At 28.8% G+C, this 9,375-nt stretch overlaps 2 pseudogenes; both read right to left on the bottom strand.

The window, feature by feature from the left end:
• Positions 1-635: 635 nt before the first annotated feature.
• LOC147759241 (large subunit ribosomal RNA) lies at positions 636-3,430 on the bottom strand (annotated as a pseudogene).
• Positions 3,431-3,762: 332 nt separating this feature from the next.
• Positions 3,763-5,271, bottom strand: LOC147759240 (small subunit ribosomal RNA; annotated as a pseudogene).
• Between the last annotated feature and the right edge of the window lie 4,104 nt (positions 5,272-9,375).

Genomic DNA, 9,375 nt, shown 5'->3' with positions numbered 1-9,375 from the left:
AAAAATATCAGTTTTTAACATTTTTTTATTTTTTTTAGAAAAATTTTTTTGAATAATAAAAAATCTGTATAAAGATATTGTATTTAAACCTAAAATTGGTTGATAAACAAATGTTAATATTTGTTCTTCTAATTGTGTTAAAAGTATTGATAAATCTATAAAATAATATTTTTTTATCAATTTATTGTTATTTTGAAATAATATATTTAATGTCATATAAAAAAATTTTAAAGATTTTTTTTAGAATATAAAAATATTTTTTTTAATTAACAATAAAATCACAAATTAAAAAATATTTTTTTTAATTATTTTATATATTAATTAATATAATTAACATTAAATTTATTTTTTTAAAAATTATTATTTTTTATTATTTTTTTAAAAATAATAATTTAAAAAATTAAATATTCTATTAAAAATTTAAATAATTATTTTTTTAAATTATTATTAAATTTTTTATTTAAACAAAAAAACTTAATTCAATCTTAAAATTCACTGGCATCTTGTTATTTTCCCGATAAATCAGTATCTTCACCGTTAAATTGTTTAACTTCTCTGTTCGGAATGGAAAGAGGTGGAACCAACTTGCTATCAACACCAGTGAATTATAAAATTAAATTAAGTTTTAATTCTGTAAAAATCAATGTTCAAATTTAAATAGATAACATTACATAAAAAATAATAAAAAAATTGTGGACAATTAGTACTAGTCAGCTAAATACATCACTGTACTTACACCTCTAGCCTATCAAACTCATAGTCTATAAGTTGTCTCATATGGAAATCTAATCTTTAGGCCGACTTCGTGCTTAGATGCTTTCAGCACTTATCCGATTTATACATAGCTACCCAGCGATGCTCTTGGCAGAACAACTGGAACACCAGAGGTATAAGCCCTTCGCTCCTCTCGTACTAGAAAGACCTCCTATCAAATTTCCCACGTCCACAGCAGATAGGGACCAGACTGTCTCACGACGTCTTGAACCCAGCTAACGTCCCGTTTTAATGGGCGAACAGCCCAACCCTTGGAACCTGCTTCAGCTCCAGGATACGGCAAGCCGACATCGAGGTATCAAACCTTCTCGTCGATGTGAACTCTTGGAGAAGATGAACCTGTTATCCCCGGGGTAACTTTTATCCGTTGAGCGACAAGCAAAAGACAATGCATTGCCGGATCACTAAGTCCTACTTTCGTACCTGTTCAACTTGTTAGTCTTACAGTCAAGCACTTTTGTATCTTTACACTCTACATATGATTTCTGACCATATTGAAAGTACCATTGAGCACCTCCGTTACATTTTAGGAGGCGACCGCCCCAGTCAAACTACCCACCTGACACTGTCCCTTTGATTGTTATCTAAAGGTTAGAGTTTCAATTTAACAAGAGTAGTATTTCACTATCGTCTCACTGACAACTGGCATCATCAGATCATAGACTCCTACTTATTCTGTACAAATTAAACTAAAACTCAATATCAAGTTATAGTAAAGCTCCACGGGGTCTTTTCGTCTAGCTGCGGAAAACTCGCATCGTCACGAGTAATAAGATTTCACCGAGTCTACATTTGAGACAGCATCCAGATCATTGTACCTTTCGTGCAGGTCAGGACTTATCTGACAAGGAATTTCGCTACCTTAGGACCGTTATATTTACAGCCGCCGTTCATTAGGGCTTCGGTCAACCGCAATTTTATAAATAAAATCACAATCTTCCTTAACCTTCTAACACTGGGCAGGTATCAACCCCTATACTTTGCATTTCTGCTTTGCAGGGATTTGTGTTTTTGTTAAACAGTTGCCTGGATTGATTCTCTGCGACTCCAAAAATGGAGTACCCTATCTTGCGAACTTACAGGGTAATTTTGCCGAGTTCCTTAAATGTAGTTGTCTCGCTCACCTTAAAATTCTCTTTTTGATCACGTGTGTTCGTTGTCGGTACGGGTTTTAATATCATTAACATTAGAAGCTTTTCTTGGAAATATGGTGTCAGATACTTCGTTAATTTGCAAAAGCATTTCACTATCTTTAACATTTGGGTATTATTGGAACGGATTTACCTATTCCATACCTTACATGCTTAGACCAGCATAACCAACAGCTGGCATATCCTAACCTCTTTCGTCACTCCATCACTGATACTAAAAGTATCGGAATATCAACCGATTATCCATCCACTACGTCTTTAGACCTCGTGTTAGGACCCGACTAACCTTAGGAGGACGAACCTGGCCTAAGAAACCTTAATCATTCGGTGTGAAGGATTCTCACCTTCAATCGTTACTTACTCCTGCATTCTCACTTCTAACCACTCCAACCAATTTTACAATTAATCTTCAATGTTGTTAGAACGCTCTTCTACCACTTGTTATAAAACAAGTTCATAGTTTCGGTACAATACTTAGCCCCGTTATATCTTCAACGCAGATACACTTGACTGGTGAGCTATTACGCACTCTTTAAATGAGTGGCTGCTTCTAAGCCAACATCCCAGTTGTCTGAGTATCTCCACAACTTTTTCCACTTAGTATTGATTTTGGGACCTTAACTGATGATCAGGGTTGTTTCCCTCTTGCCAATGGACTTATCACCCACTGACTGACTGCCGAGTAATTTATTTGATGGAATTCGAAGTTTAATTACGTGAAGTAAACCTTGGGAGGGCCCTCCAACATATTCAGCGCTCTACCGCCATCAAAGTACACTCGACGCTATTCCTAAAAATATTTCGAAGAGAACCAGCTATTTCCGTGTTCGATTAGCATTTCACCACTTACCACAGTTCATCCAAGCCCTTTAAAACGGACACTGGTTCGGTCCTCCATAACATGTTACTGTTACTTCGACCTGACCATGGTAAGCTCACACGGTTTCGGGTCTAATTCCTTAAACTAAACGCGCTATTAACACTCGCTTTCGCTACAGCTCCACTTCTTCAGTTTAACTTTGCTTAAGAAAATAACTCGCAGGATCATGCTGCAAAAGGCACGCCATCACACCATATTGGTGCTCTGACTTCTTGTATGCATATAATTTCAAGAGACTATTTCACTCCCCTCTCGGGGTACTTTTCACCTTTCCCTCACGGTACTGGTTCACTATCGGTCATTGAATAGTATTTAGGCTTACGGAGTCTTTTCCGCAGATTCCGACAAGATTACACGTGCCTCGTCGTACTCAGGTGGTAGCTTTCAGTTTATTTAATTTCGAATACAAGACTATCACTTTCTAGGGTGTTTCTTTCCAAAAACTTTTTCTATCAAATAAATTTATAACTGTTTTTTATTACTACTCCTTCAACCCCAATTTAAAAAATTGGTTTGGCCTGTTCCCGTTTCGCTCGCCGCTACTTAGGGAATCAACTTTGTTTTCTTTTCCTCTGGTTAATAAGATGTTTCAGTTCACCAGGTTTAACTTCCTTATCTAAAAAAGATATAGGATACCACTCTAATGGTGGTGAGTTTCCTCATTCAGACATCTCCGGATCAAAGGTTTTTTACCACCTAACCGAAGCTTATCGCAGGTATTCACGTCTTTCTTCGTCTTTCAATGCCAAGGCATCCATTATATGCACTTCGTAACTTTTTTACGATGTTTTTATGCAACTTAAAAAGAAATTTGTTATCTACTTAAATTTCAAAAATCAATTTTTACTATAGAAAAAACATTTTTTTACTGGCTAATGTAAAAAAATTAAAAATTGTTCTTTCAAAACTAAACATAACTAAATATTATATTAAAAAACTTTCTTTTAAATAAGAAAGGAGTTGTCCATCCTCACATTCCCGTAAGGATACCATGTTACGACTTAACCCCAATCATCGATCTTACCTTGGTTGATTCCTCCCTTTCGGTTAGGATATCACCTTCCAGTACTACCAACTTTCGTGGTTTGACGGGCGGTGTGTACAAAACCCGAGAACGTATTCACCGCAACGTTGCTGATTTGCGATTACTAGCAATTCCGACTTCACGAAGTCGAGTTGCAGACTTCGATCCGAACTGAGACTGACTTTGAAGATTTGCTCATATTTGCACATTTGCGACTCTTTGTATCAGCCATTGTAACACGTGTGTAGCCCAAGACGTAAGAGGCATAAGGACTTGACGTCATCCTCACCTTCCTCCGGTTTACACCGGCAGTCTCGTTAAAGTACTCAACTTAATGTTAGCAACTAACGACAAGGGTTGCGTTCGTTAGAGGACTTAACCTTACATTTCACAACACGAACTGACGACAGCCATGCACCATCTGTTGATCGTTAACCTCCGTTATATTTCTATAACATTGCGAAAAATTTCAAGTCTTGGTAAGGTTCTTCGCGTTTCTTCGAATTAAACCACATGTTCCACTGCTTGTGCGGGTTCCCGTCAATTCCTTTGAGTTTTATACTTGCGTACGTACTCCCCAGGTGGAGTGCTTAACGTGTTAACTTCGATACTTCTAATGAAACATCTAGCACTCATCGTTTACAGCTATGGACTACTAGGGTATCTAATCCTATTTGCTACCCATGCTCTCATGCCTCAACGTCAGGAATAGACATGTTAATTGCCTTCGCCTTTGGTATTCTTTCATATCTCCACGCATTTCACCGCTACACATGAAATTCTATCAACATCTTCTATCCTCAAGAAAAATAGTATCAAAAATGGTATAAGGTTGAGCCTTATTATTAAATTTTTGACTTATAATTCCGTCTACGCATACTATACACCCAATGAATCCGGATAACGCTTGCCACCTACGTATTACCGCGACTGCTGGCACGTAGTTAGTCATGACTTTCTAGTAAAGTAACATCAAATTTAAGTATTTTTCTCTACTTAAACTTTTTTCCTTTACCACAGATCTTTACAATCCTAAAACCTTCTTCAATCACGCGGCATTGCTTCATCAGGGTTTCCCCCATTGTGAAAAATTCCTTACTGCTGCCTCCCGTAGGAGTCTGGGCCGTATCTCAATCCCAGTGTGGTCGATCAACCTCTCAGTCCGACTATGTATCAATGACTTGGTAGGCTTTTATCCTACCAACTATCTAATACAACACATTCTCATCCAAAAGCGAAACAAACGTTCCTTTCATTATTAAAACTTATGTTCTAATAACATATTCGGTATTAGTCACCGTTTCCAGTAATTATCCCCAACTTAAGGGTAGATTAAATATGTATTACTCACCCGTTCGCCACTAAACAGTAAACTGTTTCGTTCGACTTGCATGTATTAGGCATGCCGCCAGCGTTAATCCTGAGCCAGGATTAAACTCTCAAAAAAAATTAAACTAAAAACACCGTATTATATGTTTTTGTTATGTTTAGTTTTCAAAAATCAAATTTTAACATACTCTTAATTTCTTATTAAAATTTCTTAAAAATTAAAAAAGAAATCAAATTTACACTTTTCTAAATCGTGTATATATAATTATAAATCAAAAATCATTTAATAATAATTTTATTTTTAAAAATATAAAAATTATAGTCTATAAATATTAAATAATTTATTATTCTTTATCTATAATTTTATTTTTATTTTGAATTTTTATCTTACCAATTGTAACAATAACAACAACTGTAGTAATAAAAGTTAAAATTATTATAAAAATTAATGAATAAATTGTAATTAATTGAAATAAATTATCCATTGTGTGTCAATCTACAAATTTTCCTAAAATTTCATTAAATGTCATCATATTATTTTATTTACTCCCTCTTTATTTTTAAAATTAAAAAAAATAATTTATTAATACTTTTTTTATTATTATAATTTTATTATAGTTTAAAATAATATAAAATATGTCAAGACATTTAAATGCAAAAAAAAATAAAATTTCAAAATATTTATTAATTGCTGGTAATCCAGAAAGAATTAAATGAGCAGCTCAATATTTTTTAAATAATATTGAAATTGTTTCAAATAATCGTTATGCATTAATTTATTCAGGTTACTATAAAAATATGTTTGTTAGTTTTGCAACTCATGGAATGGGAATGCCATCTGCTGCAATATATACAACAGAATTAATTAAAGATTATGATGTTGAAGTAATAATAAGAATTGGAACTGCTGGTTCATATAATAATAAAATTCATATTTTTGATATTTTAAATCCAATAAAAACATTTACTGAAAGTAATATAGGAAAAGAAATGAATTATAAAAACAATAAAATAGAACCAAATAAAGAATTATTTGATTTAATTAATAAAACATCTAAAGAGTTAAATATTAAAATTAAAAATACAAATATACATACAACAGATGTTTTTTATCAAAATTTTGACATAATGAAAAAAATAGCAAAAGAAGAAAACTTAAGTTCTGTTGATATGGAATCATTTATTATATGATTAATTGCAAAAAAATTTAATAAAAAAGCAGCAAGTATATTAATGGTAAGTGATAATTTATTTCCAAAAAACAATGAAATAAAAGAAACAACATTTCAAGAAAGAATTAAAAATACAAAAAATTGTTGATTACTTGGTTTAGAAACATTATTAAAAATAAGTAAAAAATAAATTTTTATAATAAGAATTTTTCAATTGCAAATGCAACACCATCTTTTATATTTGTTTTTGTAATATAAAAAGATTTATTTTTTATTTCATCAACTGCATTTCCCATAGCAATTGTATATTTAAAATCAATAAATAATGGTAAATCATTTAAATTATCACCAATAATCATAGTGTCATTTTTTTCTATTTTCATTTTTTTTAAAATTAAATTTAATCCTTCTTTTTTATCAGTTAATGAAAATTGTATTGTATTTTTCATTCCGCTTGAAAAAAATATTGATTCAGATTTTTTTGCTGTAAATTCTACAAAATCTTTTAAAACTTCATTTGTTCCTATAATAAGACCACTACTAAATTTTTTATTTAAAATTTCTATCTCTGAAATTTTATTAAATCTAAATGATTTTCTAAATAATGAAAATAAAAATATTAAAAATGTTCTTTTATAAAAAAAACCTTTACATTCTAAATTATTTGCAAAAAAAACAAGAGATATTCTATTTATTTTACTTGCAGATAATAAAGCTTCTTTTTGTTTTCTTGATAATTCTTTTATAATTTCAATTTTTTTAGTTTTTGTATCAAATAAAACAGATCCATTCAAACCAATAACTAAACCATTATATTTTTCAAGTTCTAAATATTTTACAATTCATAATGTATCTTTTATAGCTCTTCCAGTATTAAGTATTACTTTAATATTTCTTTTTTGAACTTCAATTATTGATTTTTGTACTTTTTTTGAAATAGTTTCAAATACACTATTTACAACAGTACCATCCAAATCTAATACTAGTATTTTTATATTATTTAATTTTTGCAAAAAATTGATCCTTTTTTTATTTGTTTATATGATTTTTATTAAATCATTTTTATAATGGTATGTCAACAGGAAAATAAACAATATTTTTACTTATTCTTTTAACTTTATACTGAACAAAATTAATCAATCCAATTTGTCCAATAATCATTAAAAATACACTAATTAATTTAAAACCTATTCAATTCTTTTTATCTATTATATTAAATGTATTTAATCCAACATTTCCAAATGCAGATGTTGTATAAAAAAAGATATCAGAAAAATAAATTGTTCCATCTTTATTATTTATTGGATGAATTAAATCATTGCTTAAAGAAACAGAAATAATAATCATTGAAGCAAAAATAAAAAATGAAGAAAGAAAAAATATTTTAAATGAATTGTTTACAACAATTGAAGAAATTGATCTTCTTTTAATAATCAAATTGTTTTTTTGATCTCTTGTTGAAAAAATTGAAAAAATTAAAATTATAAATGCAGTTGTTTTAATACCACCACCAGTAGATAATGGGCTACAACCTATTCACATAAATAAAGAAAATAAAAATTTAGATACAAAATTAAACTCTAAACCTATATCAACAGTAGAAAAACCAGCTGATCTTGTAGATAATGTATTAAATAAAATAGTCATAAAAAAACCACCACCAGTTTTTTTTGAATTTGGATTAAAAGATTCTGAAAGAAAAATTGAAAAAAAACTAATTATTAAAACTATAAAATATGAAAACAATAAAAATTTAACTAAAAATGTATTTGGATTTATTACTTTTTCTTTATTAATATATTTTTTTTTAAATCTAATAATTGATTCTCACATCTCAAGAAATACAGGAAATCCAATACCTCCAAATATAAATAAAAATATAAAAACAATTTGTATATAATGTTCATTTGCAAACATTTGTAATGAACCATCACATGGTAATAAATCAAAACCAGCATTATTTGTTGAAGATATTGAATAAAATGCAGCATTTCAAACACTTTTTCCAAAATTATTATACATTTTAAATTCAGTATATGATTTACCATTAAAACTATCAAAAGTTTTAATAGGAACTAAATAAAAATAAAAAAAGAATAAAAAAAATCCAATTATTTGAATTAAAAATAAAACACCAAATGAAACAATCATCATTCGTTTTGTTTTTGTAAAATAAAAATATCCTCTTTCAAATAATTGTTCATCATAAACTTTTGTATTAGTATTCATTTTAAATAAAAAAAATAAAATTTTATACAACATAAGTTTAAAAAATAAAAGACCCAAACCACCAAAAATAATTAATAAAAAAACAAAAACTTGACCAAAAATAGTCATATCAACACCAATGTTTCTAACACTTAAACCAGTTGTTGTAAAAGCTGATGTTGTAATAAAAAGAGAATCTAAAAAATTTCATGAATGTTCATATTTATTCCAAGAAATTGGAGACATTATTAAAATTGTAAATACAAAAATTAAAATAAAATATGAAAATAAAACTCTTAAAATTGTTTTTCTATTTGTAAATGGTAAGTTTTTATAAATATCATTTCAAATTTTTTTTGTCTTTTCTAAAATAATATTTTTGTATTTTAAATTTTTATTCATTTGTATTTTTTTAAATTATAATGTTAATATTATAAATATAATTATGAAAACAAACAAAAAAATTTGAATTATTGGTTTAGGTTTATTTGGTTTAGAATTAGTAAAAAAACTAATTGAAAATGAATATAATCCATTTATTGTTGACAAAGAAGAAGAAAAATTAAAAATATTTAAAAATACAGAATGTGCTCTTTATGTTTCAAATACAGAAGATAAATCTCAAATTAGTGAATTAAATATTGAAGAAAATGATATTATTTTTATTTCACTTGGACAACATTTTAAATCTTCAATTTTAACATGTCAAAATTTATTAGAAATGGGATATAAAAATTTATATGTTCAAACTATTGATGATGCACATGAAAAAATTTTAAATTCAATGGGTGTCAAAAACATAATTAGACCATATAAAATATTAAGTAGAATTCTATA

The sequence above is a fragment of the Lingula anatina genome, unplaced genomic scaffold (genome assembly GCF_051362555.1).
Source record: "Lingula anatina isolate TDL-2025a unplaced genomic scaffold, LinAna3.0 unanchor82, whole genome shotgun sequence".
Classification (NCBI taxonomy): domain Eukaryota; kingdom Metazoa; phylum Brachiopoda; class Lingulata; order Lingulida; family Lingulidae; genus Lingula; species Lingula anatina.
Note: the sequence above shows the minus strand (reverse complement) of the source record. Positions and strands in the feature narration are given on the sequence as shown.